Source organism: Chelonoidis abingdonii, chromosome 22 (assembly GCF_003597395.2).
Source record: "Chelonoidis abingdonii isolate Lonesome George chromosome 22, CheloAbing_2.0, whole genome shotgun sequence".
NCBI lineage: Eukaryota > Metazoa > Chordata > Testudines > Testudinidae > Chelonoidis > Chelonoidis abingdonii.
The window spans coordinates 24,466,670-24,488,400 of record NC_133790.1 but is presented as its reverse complement, the minus strand read 5'-3'; the positions used below and the strand labels follow the sequence as shown (position 1 = coordinate 24,488,400).

Sequence of the window (21,731 nt, the reverse complement as noted above, 5' to 3'; positions counted from 1 at the left end):
AACGTCAAGTGAGTTATAGTGGGGGCAAAAGGTATTGACTAACAGCCCTAGACACTGAAGTCTTGTGTTCAGCCACGAAATAGATAAAACACAGGCGGCGGCAGCACAATCTTTCCCTAGACTCAAAGCCCTGTCACATGCAAAGCATATGGGACGTGAATTAGGTGGCAGGGATGCTGTAATTATGCAGGAGGGACTCCGGCATTATGCGGCACTCCAAAGCGCTCTGCCAGCACTGTGCCTCCCAATCCCGTCCTATCAATGAGGTATTCCCATTATTTTCTTACTTTATGCTGCCTCCCCCATTTTCAATTGTAGAAGCTGTGGGGGAGGGAGCGGAGGATTTTGAGAACTGGGCTAGAGGACAACTGGGCCTTTGGGAACTCAAGAAGGCAAGGGAGACGGCCCAGGAGGTAGCTGAGGCTTTTGAAACTGGAGAAGGAGTACATTGTCTCCTCCTTTCCCTCACATCAGGCAAGGAGAAGTGACTTTAAACATGGGGGGAAGGAGGTTTGAATTCCTCAGCACAGCAGCACTGGACAGCAACTATACCCTGCCCCTAAGATCTATCACCACGTCCAAAACCAATGGCCAGCCAGACAACTGTGAATTTATCAATTAACTAGAGAGAGTACAAATAATGTTAAGACCAAGTTATGGAATTATATAAGCTTGTATCGCTAAAAACAGACCAGGAGCTACTGAGTGGCACAAGCCTTGCAAACAGAAAGGAAGGTAATTAACAATCCCTAAGGAATGTTCTCCAGCAAGGGATCACCTGTTCAAAGGGAGAGGAGGAGAATGCAAAATATTGACAGGCATTATCTGAGTAAATACCTTTTAATGAATGATGCTGGATGTAACCCAGCCTGTGACACTTCCAAGATGAAATTGCATGAAGTATATCAGAGGGGATGGGAGACAGACATGGGAGGAGAAAGCAGCAAGACATAATGCTTGACGGCTGGGCGAATGCAGAAAAGCTTATAATATAAAGCAATAAGGTATTTTCTCTTATTTTTCCTGGAATTAAGTCCAATACACCCACCTAGATCAGCTTCATGAAGTATTCCAGCTAGGTATGTTACATGAGCTACTGCTTTTGTTTACTGTAAGATTCTCCACCTCTGCTGTCAACACATCTTGTTTTAATTAGACCATTTTGGCTCTTGGGCTGCTGTGCTGAGGAATTTAACATAGACAGCCCCCTCCCCCGAGTACGTTACCTTCAGACTCAATTCTCAGCCAAGATGAGCTCCACAACCTTTGCGGCCCTTTCCTACCAGGGGCGTGAGCAGATATTTGTGGGAGATACATGGGGAATCTAAGAGCCATGAAGGAGAACGGGGCTGAAGGGAACACAGACAGATTATATAACACAGGCTTGATGTTTCCACTGCAAAGACAGGCAAGGTATTAATGTTGACATTTCCAGTGCCCCTCAGATTTCAGCATTCACACCCCACTGAGCTAAATGAAGTACTATGTACCAATCTCAGACCTACTGTTTCAGGCTGTTTGCAAACCCAGGCAAGCACTGTTACTGAACTTTGTTGACATTTCGAAGGTTTCTTCACATTCATAAGAGCCAGACACGCCTCCCTTCGCCCTCCCCGAGTTAAAGCCTAGATTCTAGAGCACAGCTCTGCCTAAAATTTATTATTTTAACAATAATAAATTACAATAAAACTTATGCTGCTACTGAACTGCATTACACCAAAGTTTGTGTACTTTGTGTGCACACACTTGTGTGACTGGTTCAGTCAGACCCCACCTTGAGACTGTCACCTGATGTACTGAAACTACCTCTGAGCCCGTTTTCTTTGCCAGTTTGGGACTCCAGAACCTTGTCTTGTTGAGCCAGACATGCTAGCCTGCTGCAACACAGACCCAGGGTCTGAACCACGCCCCCAAAGCTGCAGACTTAACTGAAATCAGCTCAGCAAGTGCTCCTGCCTCCAGCACCCAGACACTCAGATCCCAATGGCATCCAAACCCCAAATAAATCCGTTTTACTCTGTATAAAGGTTATCCAGAGTAAACTCATAAATTCTCCACCCTCTAACATGGATAGAGAGAATGGAGATGTACAGCTGTTTGCTCCACCAGGTATCAATCACTTCCTTTGGGTTAATTAATAAACAAAAGTAATTTTATTATAAGTATTAAAAGTAAGATTTAAGTGGTTTCAAGTAATGACAGAACAAAGCAAAATAAAGCAAAAACATGCAAGTCTAAGCCTAATACATTAAGAAAGGGTAATATCTCACCCTTAGAGATGTTCCAGTAAGCTTCTTTCATGGACTAGACACCTTCCTAGTCTGGGCCCAATCTTTTCCCCAGTACAGTCCTTGTTAGTTCCAGCTGAGGTGGTAACTAGCGGATTTCTCATGTCCGGCAGTCCCTTTGTCCTGCTCCACCCACTTGTACAGCTTTGGCACAAGGCGGGAATCCTTTGTCTTCTGGACCCATGGGAAGGAGACTCTAGAAAAATTCCACCACGATTTCAACAACTTCCACCCCACCATCAACCTCAGCCTGGACCAATCTACACGGGAGGTCCACTTTCTAGACACCACGGTGCAAATAAGTGATGGTCACATTTAACACCACCCATATCGAAAACCTACCGACCCTATGCCTACTTCATGCCTCCAGCTCCATCCCGGGCACATCACACGATCCATTGTCTACAGCCAAGCACTGAGGTACCACCGCATCTGCTCTAACCCCGCAGACAGAGACCAACACCTTACAAAAATCTCCACAAGCAATTCTCAAAACTACAATACCCGACGAGGAATTAGGAAACAGATCAACAGAGGCCAGACGGTACCCAGAAGCCTCCTACTGCAAGACAAACCAAGAAAGAACAACAGACTCCACTGGCCATCACATACAGCCCCCAGCTTAAAACCCTCCACGCATCATCAGATCTACAACCATCCTGGACAATGATCCCCCAACTTTCACAGGTCTTGGTGGCAGGCAATCCTTGCCCACAGACAACCTGCCAACCTGAAACGTATTCTCACCAGCAACTGCACACCGTACCATAGTAACTTACTCAGACCAATCCATGCAACAACCTCGAGCCACTCTCACACCAGCGACATCATCACAGGACTAACCAGTCAGCCATACCACCATGGTCATTCACCTGCACGTCCACCATGTAATATACGCCATCATATGCCAGCAATGCCCCCTGCTATGTAAAATCGCGCCAAACTGGACAGTCACTACGGAAAAGGATTAATGGACACAATCAGATATAGAATGGCAATATACAAAACTGTAGGAGGAGCCTTCAACCTCCCTGGCCAACTATAGCAGACCTTTAGGTGGCCATCCTGGCAGCAAAAAAACTTCAGGACAGAGACTCAAAGAGAAACTGCTGAGCTTCAGTTTCATCTGCAAATTTGACACCATCAGCGTCTCGGATAAACAAAGACTGTGAATGCGCTTCGGCAGTTACAGAACCAGTATTCTTCCTCGCCTTGGGTTGTCCAACCTCACTATGCTAGAACAGGGCCTCATCTCTCCTGATTGAACTAACCTGTTATCTCTAGATTGCAGCTGCTTAGTATAGACCTGCCCTGAGAAATTTCACTACCTGCATCTGAATATTCACCACGAAGCTCCGCTCCAAAGACCGTCTGCCTGAGCCACACACGAGTGAAACACACAGTAACTTAACAGGGCTGGTTGCATGTAGGAACCACAGAAGGCCAGGCAGTAAGCTAACCCTGGTTGCATCACCATGTAATGGGCCAGTGCACGCATGCCTCACCATCTTCTCTAGCACCTGTTGAGAAGTCTGCGGATTAGAGCAGTCGGGTAATTTCAAAGTGAATAACGACCACAATAGCAAAGTACAGTAGAGTACTTCTATACACCTCTACATGGGACAGGCGTGAGTTGCTTTCTCTCCATGTAGGTTCTTTCTTAGACTGGGAACTAACTTTATACCTGAGCACTGCTATGAGGAAAAACAAAATACTGTACTCTTTCAGCGTTGCCAGTGGAACAATGAAGGTTATCTGTAGCTGGTTTAGCATGGCATTGTTCACACTTTCGTATATTTTGATAGTTATTAATGCTTAAAAAAATATTCTCCTGTTAAAGTGTGTTGATATCAAGGCTTATAACGTGTAGCACCTTTTGAATAAAAATTATCTGCAATGTTTCAATTGGCTGAAGAAAGTAACGAAGGGGGAAATGTATTGAATAACCACCACCACATTCCACAGGCAAAAGGAAACAGTGAGGTGGCAAAGTTTGCATGGCATGATACTAAACCTAGACCTTCAAGGATATTTAATCCCAGGCAGGCCAGACATGAAAAAAAGCAACTCAAAAGATCTCACATAAAACAAGTGCTGGGCAATCAACATGGCAAATGAATTACAGTGAATAAATGAAAGTAATGCAATTGGAAAAAATAACCCCAACTATACATACAATATGATGGGGGCTAATTTAGCTACAACTAATCAGGAAAGAGATCTTGGAGTCATCGTAGATAGTTCTCTGAAGACGTCCACGGAGTGTGCAGCAGCAGTCAAAAAAGCAAACAGGGTGTTAGGAATCATTAAAAAAGCAATAGAGTATAGGATGGAAAATATTTTATGGCCCTTATATAAATCCATGGTACACCCACATCTTGCATACAGATGTGGTCTCCTCATCTCCAAAAAGACATACTGGCACTAGAAAAGGTTCAGAAAAGGGCAACTAAAATGATTAGGGGTTTGGAACGGGTTCCATATGAGGAGAGATTAAAGAGGCTAGGACTCTTCAGCTTGGAAAAGAGGAGACTAAGGGGGGGATATGATAGAGGGGACTAAGGGGGGGATATATAAAATCATAAGTGGTGTGGAGAAAATGAAAATGAATAAGGAAAAAAGTTATTTGCTTGTTCACATAATACAAGAACTAGGGGTCACCAAATGAAATTAATGGGCAGCAGGTTAAAAACAAATAAAGGGAAGTTCTTCTCACATAGCGCACAGTCAACCTGTGGAAATCCTTGCCTGAGGAGGTTGTGAAGGCTAGGACTATAACAGCATTTAAAAGAGAACTGGAGAAATTCATGGAGGTTAAGTCAATTAATGGCTATTAGCCAGGATGGGTAAGGAATGGTGTCCTAGACTCTGTTTATCAGAGGGTAGAGATAGATGGCAGGAGAGAGACCACCTGATCATTATCTGTTAGGTTCACTCCCTCTGGGGCACCTGGCATTGGCCACTGTCGGTAGACAAGATACTGGGCTGGATGGACCTTTGGTCTGACCCAGTATGGCCATGCTTATGTTCTTGGGTAGAAGCAGATTAGAAATGGGGGACATGGTATCCTACCAGGTCCTGCAGCTGCTGGGCACAATGGAAATAACGATGCATTTTAGGGAAAATAGCTAAAAAAAAATGTATGTTCGTTGTATCCATTTCAAAAGCAATTTTCTTCACGGGGAAAAAATATAAATAAAAGTACCAAACTGAGACAACTGTTTTGCTTACACTGACAAAAGACAAGAAATTTAGCTCTAAGATTGAAACCACGTCCTTAGTTTAACCTGCTGTGTGCACCCACATCATAGAAGAACATTCACCACTCCAAGACTATCAATATCTGGACAATGGGTAAATCAAGGTATGTGATTTCAGCCTTAAGTCTTATTTTCTTGGAATTTCTCAGGCCAAGCCAAGCCCTTAATGTACTTTTAAGGCAGATTTTTGGCATATAGCTGCATTAAATAACTTTTTTTAAAAGAAGTCCTAACCTAGAACTAGAGGAAAAAAACTATCAAACTGGGCAGTGGAATCTGAGGTTTAAGATTAAATTAACTCTTGAATGCACAGAGTTCAGCAGGTCAGTCTGGAGATTTCTGCAGATAATTACCATTTCTGATCAAATTAAAGGGATTATCATTCATAAGATTAAAAGGGAATGCTCCCAAAACAGCATAAACACAACTGCAAATTATTTACTCTTACAAATCACTGTGCTTGTAACACTGCCAGCCAATAAGGGATAATTTACAGTTGACTGTTTTAAGTCATGATTCACTTAAATTTGTTTTTCATGTGAAACTGATGGTCCAAAATTCTGTATTTGGTTGTGTTTGGAAACGAAAATGTTCAGTCTAGGTACAAGTCTCTAGTTTAAAGTATTGAATGAAGAGGAGTTGTGTCAGACTGTTCATCTCTGCTTTTGAGAGAAATTAATCTGTCAATTTTCAGCACCTCTCTGTACTAGTCTCATTGTGGGAAAGGAGTGAGATGGACTGAAATGTCAGGCTCCTTTTGATGAGACCCACCTTCTTATAGGTGGAGGAACCAGAATCAGTTCTCATGCACCACCTAGGTCCCTTCAGGAAACGGAGATACAGACAAAATTATTATTGAAATGAGCAGAAACACGTACCAGAAAACTAACAGGATTTGAAAGAAATAAAAGAAAAACTGCTATGTGCTCAAAAATAAAAACTTCAGAGGTCTACACACCAATGTGAGCAGCAAATTAGTAGTGAATTGGCATGCCTGGCAATGAGGGAATCTCGACATAATAGGCATTACTGAAACATGGTGGAATGACTAAAATAAATCAATGAGAAAACTACACAGGAAAGACAGACAGGGCTGTACCAGTGCTTGTGGAAGGGGGTATTACTGGGTTCAATTTTTTTTACTATATTGGTTATTGTTGAGGTGTGGGCATGGAACAGCTTTCGGGCTTGTTTATAATTGGACTGTATATTTTTTGCGAAGGCATTTGCAGTGAGATTATATACTGTTTATATATAATAAATCTCAAAATAAAAAATTAATAGCTCTGACCAAGACTATAGAATCTAACGTGTGTGCGAGGGTAAGGCACAGTAGACAAAATTATTTACAATAGTCAAAATCAAAATAGCCCATGAGTAATTCTGAAGGGACCTAACCAAGTTAGATAAATTGGAAACACAATGGCAGATTAAATTAAATGCATGCAACTGCAAGGTAATATACATTGTAAGGAATAATCTAAACTATTTCACACATACTGCTGAGTTCTAAATTAATTGTAACCACGTAGGAATAAGTCCTCGGGGTCTTTGTGGACGGCCCTCTGAAAACATCTGCTCTATGCACAGCGGCAAAAAAAAAAAAAAGGCAAACTAAATGTTAAGATGTGAAAATAGTCATAGAAAATAATATTGAGAATATTAAAATGTAACAGAAATGCATGGTACACTTGCACATCAAACGTATCCCATTTTAAAAAGAGATACAGCAGAAACAGAAGCAGAAATGGGTGACAAAAATAATTAGAAGTATGGAGAGACTTCTGGATGCGGAGAGATTGAAAATTAACACTTTAGTGAAGGATCACAACAGGGAATATAAAATAATGAATGGAAAAAGAAGGTAAGTCCTGTCCTCCTTTTTTCCCCTCTCACAGTGTAGTATGCAATACTGACCACAAGAGGAGAGGAGCAGACTCCAGTAACTGGGGAAGAGGAGCCACCTCCCCCTACCCTTGGAGGACACAGCCACTACCCCCAAGAGGAGGAGACAAATGAGGATGGTGGTCGGGGATTCCCTTCTAAGGGGAAGGAGAGGCATCCATCTGCCCACCTGCCCTGACATCCTGGGAGGCGTGCTGCCCATCTCCAAGATGTTACGGGAAGGTTGCTGAGGCTCATCTGGCCCTCTGACCACCACCCCATGCTGCTCATCCTCATGGACACTAACGATAGTGCCGGGTATGACCTGAGCAAATCAGGAGTGACTACAGGTCTCTGGGAACAAGGATGAGAGAGTAAAAGGCATAGGCAGTGTTTCCATCCATCGTCCAGATGGAGAGTACAGGGCTGGGCAGGGACAGATGCATCCTGCGGATTAATGCATGGCCATGCATATGGTATCCAAGGGAGGGCTTTGGCTTCCTCAGCCGTACAGTGCAGTTCTGTGAAGGAATACTGGAAAGAGATGGATTCCCCCTGACAGGAAGGTGAAGAGCATCTTGAGACACTGACTCGACAATCTAGTGAAGACGACTTTAAACAGGTTCAAAGTGAGCAGGTGACAAAAGCCCACAGGTCAGTATAAAAAAGTGACCTTGACAGAGGACTGGAAGTTGCGGGGAGGGAGGGGAAATGGAAAATTACAACAGAGTCAGTAGAGTAACAAGAGGGAAAACTGGGGGAATACGTTCAGTATCTTAGACGTCTATACACATATGCAAGGAGTACAGGGAATAAACAGGAAGAACTGCAAGTACTAGCACACAAGCAAAATCATGATGTTACTGGCATCAAAGACTTGGCGGGATAAATCTCATGCCTAGAGGAGTACAGCTTGTTTAGGAAGAGCAGGTGGGGAAAAAAGGGAGGAGATGTTGCATTGTACATCAAAAACGTATAAACATATTCTGAGGTCCAGATGTAGGAGAGAGGCAGACCAGCTGAAAGTCTCTGGGTGAAGAGGAAAAAACAGGGGCAACACCATGGTTGTGGTCTAATATAGACCATCAAATCAGACAGAGGAGGTGGATGAGGCATTTCTAGAACTAACAAATATCCACAACACGAGACTTGATAATAATAGGTGATTTTAGCTACCCAGATATCTGTTGGAAAAGTAATACTGCAGAACACAAAAAGTGTCAATAAGTCCTTGGAATGTGTTGGGGACAATTTCTTGTCTCAGAAGGTGGAGAAAGTAATCAGGGAGGATGCCATGTTAGATCCAATTACAACCCACAGGGAGGAATCAGTTGTGACTGAAAATAAAAGGCAACCTAGGTGAAAGTGATCATGAAATGACTGGATTTGTGATTCTAAGGAAAGAGAGCAGTGGAATAAAGATAGTGTCTTTTAAAAAAAAGTAGACAAACGAACTCAGAGACTACTAGGTAAGGTCCCAAGAGAAGAGAATCTAAGAGAAAATGGCATTTACGAGAACAGCAAACTATCCTGATGTGAAGGCAAGATAGGAAGATAAAAGGCCAATATGGCTCTATCAGGAGCTCTTTAATGATCTAAACATCAAGAAGGAATCCAACCAGAAGCGAAAACATGGACAAAAGGCTAAGGATGACTACAAAAGCATAGCAAAGGCATGTACAGACAAAATCAGAAAGGCCAAGGCACAAAAAAGCTAAACCTAGCAACGGACACAAAAGACAATAAGAAGAGGTTCTATAAATATATTAAGAATAGGAGAAAGATGAAGGAAAGTGCAAGTCTATTTAGTGGGGAAGGAGAGTTAATAACAAACGACACCAGGAAGGCTGAGATGGTTAATGCCTATTTTGCTTCAATCTTTTCTATAAAGTTAATTGTAATGAGACAGTCAACACAATTGATATTAACAACAAGGAGAAAGGAACACAAGCTAGGACAGGGAAAGAATGCTTTAAAGAATATTTAGATGATTTAGATGGATTCAAGTTGGCAGGACCTAACAAAATTCACGTCAGGGTACTCAAGGAACCAGCAGAAGCAATCTTAGAAACTTTTAACAATTATAGAGAACTCACGGAGCATAAGTGAGGAGGACTGGAAAACGGCAAACATAGTACCTACTTTTATTTTGATACTTGGAAAGATATTGGAACAAATTATTAAATCAATTTGTAAGCACTTAGAGAAAGGGCGGCCAACCTTAGCCTGAGAAGGAGCCAGAATTTACCTATGTACATTGCCAAAGAGCCACAGTAATATGTTAGCAGCTCCTCCACCCTGCTCCCAGTGCCTCCCACTCACCAGCAGCACTGCAGATCAGTGCCTCTCCCTCCCTCCCCTCCCCTCCCGATCAGCTGTTTCATGGGGTGTAGGAGGCTCTGGGTGGGAGGGGGAGGAGCGAGGGCACGTCAGGCTCAGGGAAGGGGGCGGGAAGGCGTGGAGTGGTTGAGGGGTTGAGCAGTGAGCACTCCCTGGCACATTGGAAAGTTGGCGCCTGTAGCTCCTGCCCCGGAGTCAGTGCCTATACAAAGAGCTGCATATTAACTTCTGAAGAGCTGCATGTGGCTCCAGAGCCAGAGTAGCCACCCCTGTCCTACAGGATAACAAGGTTATAAGGAATAGTCAGCATGCATCTTTGGAGAACAAATCATGCCAAACTCACCTTATTTCCTTCTTTAATATGGATACTGAACAAGTGGTTGGGGAGAAGTAGCAGGTGGGATAGATCTCAATTTTAGTAAGGCTTTTGATAGTCCCACGTGACATTCTCGTAAGCAAACTAGGGAATGAGTTCTAGATAAAATTACTATGAAGGGAGTACACAAGTGGTAGAAAAACCATACTCAAAGAGTAGTTATCAATGGTTCGCTGTCAAACTGGGAGGATATATCCAGTGAGGTCCTGCAAGAGTCACTCCACGGTCTGGTACTATTCATCATTTTCATTAGTGACTTGGATAATGGCATTGAGAGTATGCTTATGCAATCTGCAGATGACATCAAGCTGGGAGGAGTTGCAAATCCTTTGGAGGACAGGATTAGAATTCAAAATGACCTTGACGAATCAGAGAATTGGTCTGAAATCAAGAAGATGAAGTTCAATAAAGGCCAGTGCAAAGTACAACACTTAGGAAGGAAAAATCAAATGCACAACCACAAAATGGGGAATAACTAGCTAAGTAACAGTACTGCTGAAAAGAATCTGGGGGTTACAGTGGATCACAAACTGAATATAAACCAACAACGTAATGCAGTTGCAAAAAAGGCTACTATCATTCTGGGGTGTATTAACAAGAATGTTGTATGTTAATTGTCCCTCTATTCTTGGTGCTGGCGAGGGCTCAATGAGAATATTGTGTCCAGTTTTGGGTAACTCACTTCAAGATAGATGTGGCCAATTTGTGGAGAGCCCAGAGAAGAGCAATAGAAATAAAAAAAGATTTAAAAAACCTGACCTATGAAGAAAAGTTAAAAAGGGGCCACGCTTGGTCTTGGAAAAAAGAAGAAAACTGAAGGGGGATCTGACAACAGTCTTCAAATATATTAAGAGCTACTATAAAAAGAAGACCGTGATCAGTTGTTCCCCAGGGCCACTGAAGTAATCTACAACAAGGGAGATTTAGATTGATATTAGGAAAAACTACCCTTAGAGTCAGAAAGTTAAGTATTGGAATAGGTTACAAAAAGACGTTGCAGAGTCCCTGTCCTTGGAGGTTTTTAAGAGCAGGTTAGGCAAACACCTGTCAGGGATGGCTTAAGTATTCATGGCCCTGCTCCAGCTCAGGGGAGTGCACTTGATGACTGCATGTGGTCCCTTCTAGCCCTACATTTATATGATTCTACAGTACAGGAACAATGGGATGTATAATGAAAGGGAAAGGCAACATATATCAACTTAAAACTGATGAAAATATATATACACACACACACACGATATATATATATAGAGAGAGAGAGAGACAGACAGACAGACATGCGCACACATTCTCCTCTACAATTCACCTATGGGTTTCACTACCCTCTGATATTTTGCACAAGACTTTAACAGGATTTAAAAAAAAATGTTTAGACATTTATATGGGTAATGAGAACATACACAGTTACATCAGATTACATGTTAGATCCAATTCTTTGTGTTTCAAGTCATAAAGCAACCACTTACTGTCTAGGGTTAGTAAGAAACTTCTTCTATCAGCAGGTTATTTGGTATTTGTCCTTTACAGGAGCTCTTGCACTTCATTTGAAGCATCCAGCATTTACCACTGTCCAGACAGGATATAGGACTAGATGGACCATGGCCGTTCCTAATATCTGAGTGTTATAACAGTTTCCCCACAGATTTGCTTAGGGTCCTCTTCCCTCATCCCAGAATTTGGCAGGAAACGGCATGACTCTCATGTCCCAAAGCATTTAGTCTCCAAACTGTTGTGTTTTGTTTTGTTTTGTTTTGATGATTTCCTCCTTCCTTGGAAGATGCATGCCTGTTTGTACTGTCTGGCCCTACACTGCTCAATAAACACACTAAGTGTGAAAAATGTTCAGTGTTTTTAAAATCATATTTATTCCTTCCTCCTGCCAAGAAATTATCCTTGCAAGTCATCAGAGGCCCTACTGCTTCATATAGTGACTGCCCTAGGTAAATGGAGTCCAACAACTTTAAGCCCTGAGAGTGAATTATAATTCATGTGGGAAATAATTCAAGCGCCCTCCTCCCTCTATAGTTCTTTGATCAGATTCCTATGCAATATACTTGACATACCTAGGAAACAAACAAACAAAATCACTTTGTCCATTCTTTTTAAACAGACCAATTCCAGCCACATTTTCTAAGATTTCTTGGAATTGTGAGTCCTATTCCAAGTATGTTCCTGAAAAGAGAGAATTATGTTATAACCTACATCTCATTCGAAGTTTGGTTACTGTGTATAAATCACTGCCTCAGATACCAGGCTCTGTGATAACATGCCATCAAAAGTTCCAGGGATATCACAACCTGAAAGGGATGTAGTTCAGTGCTGACCCTCATTCACTACAATCAGGCAATAACAGCTGATTTTATCAATCCAACAAAAGACTGATTGACATTTGCATCCCTATGTTTGAGAAAGCGTAATAATCCTATTTTACAACCATTATTTTCTTGTAACTGATTCTTGATTCAGTGCAAAGTATAGAAACAAACTGTGACATTCATCTGGAACTAATTAGTGTGTGCAGGCTCTGTCAGTGTGCATGTGCACAGCCTGGGCTTGTCTACACTGTGACAGTTAGCTCGAGTGAGAGTAGCCACACTGTGAAATGCTCAAGCTGCACAGCATGATTTGATTAGCAGTTGATAAATTGTGCTTACTGGAGCTGCAGCCTGTGTAGTTGCATCACTTCACTACTAGTTGAAGCTTCAGCAACCTTCAACCCAGACCCCGATGGGAAAACTAGCTTGAATTTAAAGAAAACGCTTAACTCTAACTAGAGATTTTTGTACAGGGACAGGAGTCGGATTAGGGGCAACATTCCAGTTATACTCTGAGCTGACACTGCAGTGAAGACAAGCCCTTAGCTGGATATTTGTTTACTTACATATTGTGTTGTAAGGAAACTTTCATTCAACAAAAAAATCCACACTATCCCTTGGTCTCAAGGTAAAACCTGTAACATAGGACTACATTTTAATAATGGCTCCCCTCTTCTATATCCCGTGAGACCCCCACCTTTCCGTGTCCAGCTTATCACCATTACAGAAGTCTACCTGTGACCTTCATCTTGGCAATAGTCAAATAAAACCGTATCCAACGCCCAGGCAGCACAATTAAATAACTGTTGTGCTACACCGAGTCACCACAAATCTAATCCAAGAGTTACTCTCAAATTTAAAGCATAGAACTAAGGATAGAATTATAGAAAAGTCAACATAAACATTAACATTTCCACCTACTTTAAGGTAAAAATGATCTAGACCAAGTGAAACTATTTTCCACATGAATTAGACAGTCACAAGTTTTATTAGACATGTTAGACGCACACCCAAGCCATAAAATCAGTCCAGCGTCACACAACCAAGAAACTTTTCTAAGAAATATCAGATTCCAGTCCTTGCTGAATAAAAAGAACGTAAAAGTTAATTCATCAACAGACTCCATGGTGTCCCACTTGTTAACTTTTTAAACTACAGACAAGAAGCCTCAGCGGAGACAGAATATACACAGTTTTTATCTTAGAAGGGTTAAAATTAACTACAGTAGAGCTTTCACCATTTGAGACTTATTCGATTGCCAAGAGGATTTTCCTCATCAAGCAATGTTGCTGGACTCAAATCAGGAAAGATCAGTCATTTGTGCCAGTCTGCTTCAGTTCCTGCTTTCTCTTAGCAGCAGCCACCAGAATCCTAACCCTATCATGAGCCTGGGATAAGGACAGCAATTACATCGCTCCCGATTCTGTTCTTTCTGATCACATACGGTAACAACGGTCCATGAAGATGGTACCTTTCATGTCCAGGTGCAATTGTGCAGTAACCATATCCCCCACAAAATAGCTTACATCAGAGGTACCTACATCTTTTAGAACCTCCAAAATACGAACTTTCATAGCATTAAAACAGATTCTTTGGAGCTTATCTACTTTCTGCTATAGTAAAACTATCTTCAGTATAGGCACCTGCAAGGCCATCTCTTTTCTGTGACTGCATATTCACCCCCATAGCATCTATGGTACAATTCAAATTGATAATTTTCATCATGGGCAATTCAGAGCTTCCCAGCAAGGAGGAAAGTATGGCTATTGAGAGGATTTTTTTTTTTTAAAGTTTGTTAATTGAGTTGCTAATTCACAGAGTTTGGTAATTCAAAATGGGTCTCCTAGTTTTAGAGCAATGACTGCACTTCTGCTACGCTGTTAACAGAACAGAACATGCCCATAGGATAATGGTTTCCTGCTGCTTGATAAATATTCTGAGGTGCCTCAAAGATATTTATTCAAGAGGATTGGAGTGAGCATGCATGATATGACGACATTTGTTTTGGGACACAACACAGGATTACAGCATACACACAATATATACCTGGCCTTGCAAAATTCTGTTCACTCACTCTCCCAGGGAGAGTATTTTTTTCTAGAAGTGAGAGGAACCTTGTCAGTTTTTGCACAGTAAAGCTAGGGAAATAGATCTGGTGCCTATGCTGGTATATTTTCATAACAATCTTGCAAGGCTGACCCAGCCCATTACCAGGCTCTTACCACAAATATGTCCACTTGTTTATGCATTCAGAACAGCACCACCTCCCTTTACAACGCAGATCTATTTATAAGCACCACAGATGTCTTTGAATAGTTACAATGCTAAGTGAATCAAAGGACAATTCCACATACACACCCTCTAATTCTTTAATGAAAGACAGGAACCAAACTTAGGGAATGTCTTCACTAGCAACATTAAAGCGCTGCACCAGCGCTGGGAGTGGGAGAGAGCTCTCCCAGCACTGTAAAAAACCCACCCCCACAAATCTGTGTTTTTTCACACCCTCGAGCGAGAAAGTTGCAGTGCTGTTAAGTGGCAGTGTAGACAAGGCCTTACTCAGCTCCAACCACTCTTCTCCTCTCCCTTCACTCTCTCTCAGGCAAGATAACCAACTACTTCCCTGCTCCTGCTAATACCACCTTTCCCTTCTCTAGCAAATTCCATCCAAGAATCTCAAACATTAATTAATTACGCCTACTAACAGCTCTCAGACATGAGCAGAGCTATAAAAAGGCTTCAGAACTGAGTGGCTGCTGAGGAGCTGGTAGCTGATAAAATTTTCAAAAGTTACAATGACTGCATTATATATAAGTTAGGAGATGATCAGTTTTTAAAAGCCTTCAGTAATTTTTCAGCATGCCTCAGGTATGTATTACTGTCCTGCTTTCACAGATGGGGAAAACAACGAACAGTGAAGTTAAACTTGTCTGAAAAACCACAGAAGTAATCAGGGGCAGAAGTGGAAAGGGAAGCCAGTCCAAAGTCTTCACCAAAGGATCTTGCTCTATATTGCCTGACAATATATATTTTTCAGTGCCGTGTATATATATTTTTACAGACACTGAAAATGTACCGTAAGCTTCTAAAAATAGCTAATTCCACAGTTCATGAGTAATGCAGTGACTGTAACTTGGGAAAATTTTTATCAAGCAGATTTTTAAGTCCTTTTATTTTGCTAGGAGTGTCATTTTAGGCAGGGCTCAGCAAATCGGGTGATCTCGCCTGACTGATGAGGTAAGTTCTATGGGAGGAGGCATGTTACCAACAGGGAAGCTCCCTGAAAACAAAACAATTAAAGATATGAAGAACACAAAGACTTAGCTAATAAAATCAATATGATTCAACATCTCACATGGTGTATACATGGTGTTCTGAATCCCAAAGGAGCCCACAGCACATTATTAACTACATGATGCTCAAACTTATTACACAGGAGGGCCACATAAACCTAAGCACAACCTTGGGAGGGCCAAACAGATTCTGTTTCATATTGTCTGTTTAAAAACAAATAAAGAAATCAGTGCAGAAAACATGTATTATAGAAAACAGGAAAAATTAGTATAGAACACAAAACTAAACTGAAATGATGTAAACATGACGACAAAACGTACATGAATTGGCTGTTAGTATACTGTGTGGAAGCAGCCCGTGGTCCTTATGAAACGCTCTGATGGGCCGTGCATGGCCTGCGGGCTGTAGGTTGGGCACTGCTGATATGCAGCAGTTGCCAGTGTGCAGAAAGCAGTCAGACCAATCTACCACATACAGTTAGGAGGCGAAATTCTGGCCAATGAGATTGGGGCAAACCCCTCCTCCTGAGAATGTAGCATGGACAGTATCTGCACTGAACTGATAACTCCTGTTTTGCAGGTGGTCATTGAAAGATTTATACAGAAGAAGCTGCATGGAGCTAGCTTTATCAACATTAAAAAAAATAAACAGCAGAGTCAACCTTGCTGGCATATCTAGGAGTCTAGGAACTTCAAACTGCATGCTAAAATATTAAGCAGTTCCCTCCACCTGCAACTCCTCCCCTACCACTGTTGTATCAGACTCTCCATTGTGGGGCTCTCTTTCACAGTAGAAAAACAGCATGGCATTGTGGTTCTCTATCCACATAACTCACAAGACAATTCTCAGATCATAGGAAGTACAATGCCCTTGCGGGTATTTAGGAGTCTGGAAGACATGTACACAACCATATACACAAATATGGCACAGAACCCAACATTTCCACTCTGAGTTTATTTTCATTATTTTTGTGGATTTCAGCATTCCACGAATGTAAGTTTACTGCACAAAGTATTGTGCAAAGATCAATATGAACACGGAAGGGACAAATATAAAGCTTGTAACCATTTGTAAGTGACATTGCATCTACAAAAGTGGTTTAAACTGGAAACGAAGGGGCTTACTTACACCATATCCACACTAGGTGCTTGCACCAATTTAACTACAGATAAATCAGTTCAAGTTTCCATAATCTACGCAAGCCCCAGTCAGCAAAACATGTTGAAAAATGAGGGAGAGTTGAGGAGCGAAGTGACGTCGCCTCCTGCTCTTCAATCAAAAATGTCCACACATGTTGTCATCCAACTTTTGATCACCTCTGCAGCCTGTGAAATGATTCCAGAGCAAAGAATGTAAAGGGCTATAGAAGAATTGTGTTTACACTAAACAATATCTTCTCTGTAGATCAAAGATGTGTCTCATCGTTCCAGATCGAAAGAAAACACAGACTATATTGCACAAGCACACACTGCTCACATTTAGATACAGGCGACAGCTGAGCTCCTGCTAACATCTTTGCATGTAGAAGATGATGAAACACTAAGGAAGCAAAACTCAGCGTACTCAGTTATTCTTCTGTACTCTGAATACATGTACTGGGATAAGTTTTTTTTTTAGTAACTTTTGTCTCCGTTGCCAAAACAACTAAGGGCCTCTTAAAAAGTGGGATATTGGACCCCTCAAAATCAAGATTGTTATCAGAGCGAGTATCATCATGCATTCTCCAGACCCAGTCAGGATTAATATCCAACTGCTGGTCCTTGTCAAAAGCTGGGTGAAGAGGAAACGCCACCAGAAAGCGGAAGTGCACCATAATGCTGCTAACTTCAGATTACAACACCGAGGCAGAATAGAGGGCAGCCTTTATAGCTTTCACTTGTACATGCTATGCAAGAGCATGAGAAACTGTGTTGAGTTGGGAGAGGAGTATGTTGAAATCACCCTCTCCAGAGACCTCTGGCACTCAGTTATCTTTATGGAGGTTCACAAGTTTCAGGAACTACCATAAATGTTCTGAAAGCAGGTGGCATCTGTTTCTTCCTGTTTGAACCATAATTCATTCCCTTCAATATATGCCCTGTCATTGACTATGAACTCATCAGGTGGTGAATGACAAGCCACATTCAGATACTGCATTTACGGACACAAATATTCCTCATTTCAGGCTACAGAAGGAAATGTTTTCTTTCCATAAATGCACATATGTTAGTTTCTGACTATGCTGATCACAATTTCCAATTAAGAGAAATGAAATTGCAAACACACAGAACAAAGCATCTTTGCATAATAATTCCCATCTTAACTAAATGTATGCTACTTAAATAAATCACTTACATATGAAAATCAAAAGGACTGCAAGAAACAAGAAGGAAATGTAATTAAGTGCATCTCATGGGTTTAAGCTTACTTTCTCCGCCTTATCTCCAACACATACATATTGGGAATGGATCCATCATTCATGGGGGCTATTTCTAAATGTGTACCATTACCTGGATTGGTATTAAATACAGTCTCAAGAAATCCCTCTCCTACAAGCCTGAAACTGAACTTGTCACTTTTTTCTAGGAGTCTCTTTTCTCCCCCATTCAAACTGTGAGTGATATACCCCAAGCCATCCTTATCTTCACCCCAATTTCCATACACTTACTCCTTCCCCCCACCCTCCAACACCTGGCATCGCCACAATGTTTTTAACTTGCCCTGCTGCAGAAGGCTAGACCCAGCAGTCTATAGAACCTGTCTATTCTCTTCTTTCCATTAGGTGCTTGACAGTGACAGGGAAAGCTCCCACAGACAATGTGCAGTCGTAATGGCTTCAGTGCTGGCCAGGGGAGCAAATGCTGTCCTATCCTGAACCTGGATACACAGCTGCTAGACTGCTGGGACTGGCCATCACTCCACTACCATTAGCGTTTCCTGGAGCTTGTAGAGAGTACCATCAGCAACAGATCACCTCCCCTGTGCGCTAGGTGAGACATGCTAATTGGTCAATAGAGCTTGGATTTTAAAGTTCAGGGCCAATCAGATAGGCAGGTGACCCTGGAGAGAGGGTCACCCAACCTAACTTTACCAGTACTGTAAAAACTGCAGTAGTAGCTGAGACAACTATTTTTTTAGAGAGACAAGGAGAGAGAGGTAATATTTTTTACTGGACCAACTTCTGTTGGAGGGAGAGACAAGCTTTCAAGCTCTATTTCAGGTCTCTGCGTAAGCTCGAAACGTTGTCTCTCTCATCAACAAAAGTTGGGCCAGGAAAAGATATTACCTCATCTACCTTGTCTCTCTCATATCCTGGGACCAACACAGCCACAACACAACTGTATACATGATTCTCTTGTCAGACATCCAACTCCAAGCCGTCTTTCGACAAATTATTTTAAATGGTTTTGATTAGCCTGGATATAACCACCCGCTCTTTGATGATACTACTGGGAGGAGAATAGGCAGGCAAAATACAGTGTTCCCAGGAACTTGTATACTCAGCGTTTGCATACATGCTTTTACAGCATTATTAATAGTTAACTGCGTAGTATTATTGATTAGAAATCTGAGTTGATGCAGTTTCTCATGGTTCGATAGCCAGTGCTCAAAAACATTCACATGTTAGTGCACAATTCCCCACATCTTGTGGTAAACCAAGGACAGTGCCAGATGATCTTTTAAGGCGCTAGAATTACTCTGCGGTACAAGCCTCACCTTAAGAGAGCATGAGATGGCCTTCTTGAATTACCTAGACTCAGACACAAATCACTGGGTGAATTAGAGAAATTCCAGCTTACATCTTCAGTAACTTAAAAGTTCTCATCTCTAGAAGAAACAAGCCAGAGCAGGTCCCACCTCCATTAGCAGCTTCTCTTACAAAAACAGAATTCAATTATAACAGAAGATGACTTACATGGCAACCTACTCCTTGCTTTTCACCCTATGGATAGTGGCAAGAGGGCCTCAGCACTTGTATTAGAAGATAGAAGGTGATATCTGTGCACTCTGGTGTAAACCATGCAGCAACAGGGGGCCCAGCTTATCTGCACTCCTTGTTTGGAGTAGCTGGGGCAAGACAGCTGGAGATTTCTCCATTCTCTTCCCAATCTAACTAGTGGCAACTTCTCTCCTCCTCCTTTGCACAGTGAGAGGGTGGTTGGTCTTGCAGCCAGGGCCGCCCAGAAGATTCAGGGGGCCTGGGGCAAAGCAATTTTGGAGGCCCCTTCCATAAAAAAAAGTTGCAATATTATAAAATATTATATTCTCGTGGGGGCTCTTCTGGGGCCCAGGGCCTGGAGCAAATTGCCCCGCTTGCCCCCCCCTTGCTCCCCTCTGGGCGGCCCTGCTTTCAACTACAGCTCTGGGAGTCAGGACACCCAGGTTCAATTCCTTGCATCACACAGACTTCTTGTATCTCCTTAGGCATGTCACTAACTCTCTGTGCCTCAGCTTCCAACCTGCACAGTGGGAATAATACTTCCCTTCTCAATCAAAATCTGCCAGCTCTGTGCAGACCATAAGCTCTTTGGGGCAAGGATGGTCTCTTACAAATGCGTTTGTACATTCCAAGAGAATTAGCACTACAGCATGAAGATTAACTGTAAGTAAAGGTCCAGTGGAGCAATTTGGAACTTTCACAGCACTTCAATATTAAAAAAGATCCATATTCAGTATTTAGTGGGTTTTGCCACATAACCAAGGTTACATTTTCATCAAGGATTTCAGGACACAAGACCAAATGCTAGAATAACCAGTAAACATGACTAGAATACAGATAAAATACAGTTCTATTATGTATACAATATGGACATCTTATTCTTTAATACTCAAACTCAGTGATATGGTTGAAGTTTTTCAATGAACAAATCACATCACATCTTCTCTTTAACACCACACTCTGATCAGGAACTTTCAAAGTCATCAAGCTTTGGTGTAAAGTAACTGGAATTATTTGTAAACACTTAAGATAAATTAGCATTCTGTGCTGAAGTACCAACTCATTGCAATTAGTAGCACTAACAAAAAGGAGAGATGCTTGCATTACAGCAAGCTATGACTGCTTTTAGTTTTGAAGCAGAATATCTATTATAGCAGCTTTTGCCTCTTAAGCTTGACTGAATGTTGCTTTGTAATTAGAAGCCATAGGACACCTGAAAACAGAGTGATCTTTTCTAATGGCTAACTCAGATGTTTAAAACTAAACTCCTAGTTATACATGACTGAAAAATAAAAAAAAAAGCAACCCACAAACATAAGAACTGCCATATTTAATCAGACTATCAGTATATCCAGTCTAATCAATATTCTGCCTCCAAAATTATCAGTACCCACGTGTCAGAGGAAGGCTCAAGACATTCTATAATTATGCAATAATGCTAAGCCCCCAAGGGGAACTAGAGAATAGGGGGAGTAAACAGGGGAGTCTCAGAGGGAACAAGCATTAATTCTTGGGGTGAGTGGGTGAGCTTGTTTGTCTCTCGTTTTTTCTTTTGGCGTGCTTAAAGTTTACAGAGGGGGTCGGCAACCTTTCAGAAGTGGTGTGCCGAGTCTTCATTTATTCACTCTAATTTAAGGTTTCGTGGGCCAGTCATACATTTTAACGTTTTAGAAGGTCTCTTTCTATAAGTCTATAATATATAACTAAACTATTGTTGTTTGTAAAGTAAATAAGGTTTTAAAAGTGTTTAAGAAGCTTCATTTAAAATTAAATTAAAATGCAGAGCCCCCTCAGACCGGTGGCCAGGACCCAGGCAGTGAAAGTGCCACTGAAAATCAGCTCACGTGCTGCCTTTGGCACGCATGCCATAGGTTGCCTACCGCTGATCTAAATGGACAGTCCACATAGATTTTGCCCTTTCTGGCTCCCATCTCTCCCTGCAATATTGATCCACACAAACATCCCAGACACTTTTCAAGTTCAGAAGATGGTAGCATGTGCATTTAAGAGGAAAAGTGACTGTATGAGCAATGGGGCGTGGGGGGGGGGGGGGGG

At 41.8% G+C, this 21,731-nt stretch overlaps 1 protein-coding gene across 6 annotated transcripts in view; it reads right to left on the bottom strand.

Annotated features, from left to right (window-relative positions):
- TAOK3 (TAO kinase 3) overlaps positions 1-21,731 on the bottom strand; it is a 143,877-nt gene that overhangs the window by 93,510 nt on the left and 28,636 nt on the right. Inside the window, exon 1 of one of the 6 annotated variants that reach the window (XM_075059932.1) lies at positions 16,078-16,202. The exons of the other annotated variants lie outside the window; for them this stretch is intronic. The gene's annotated coding sequence lies outside the window, so the exon portion shown is untranslated. Of the gene's footprint in view, positions 1-16,077; positions 16,203-21,731 lie in introns of those variants that run through there. 6 annotated transcript variants of the gene reach the window in all.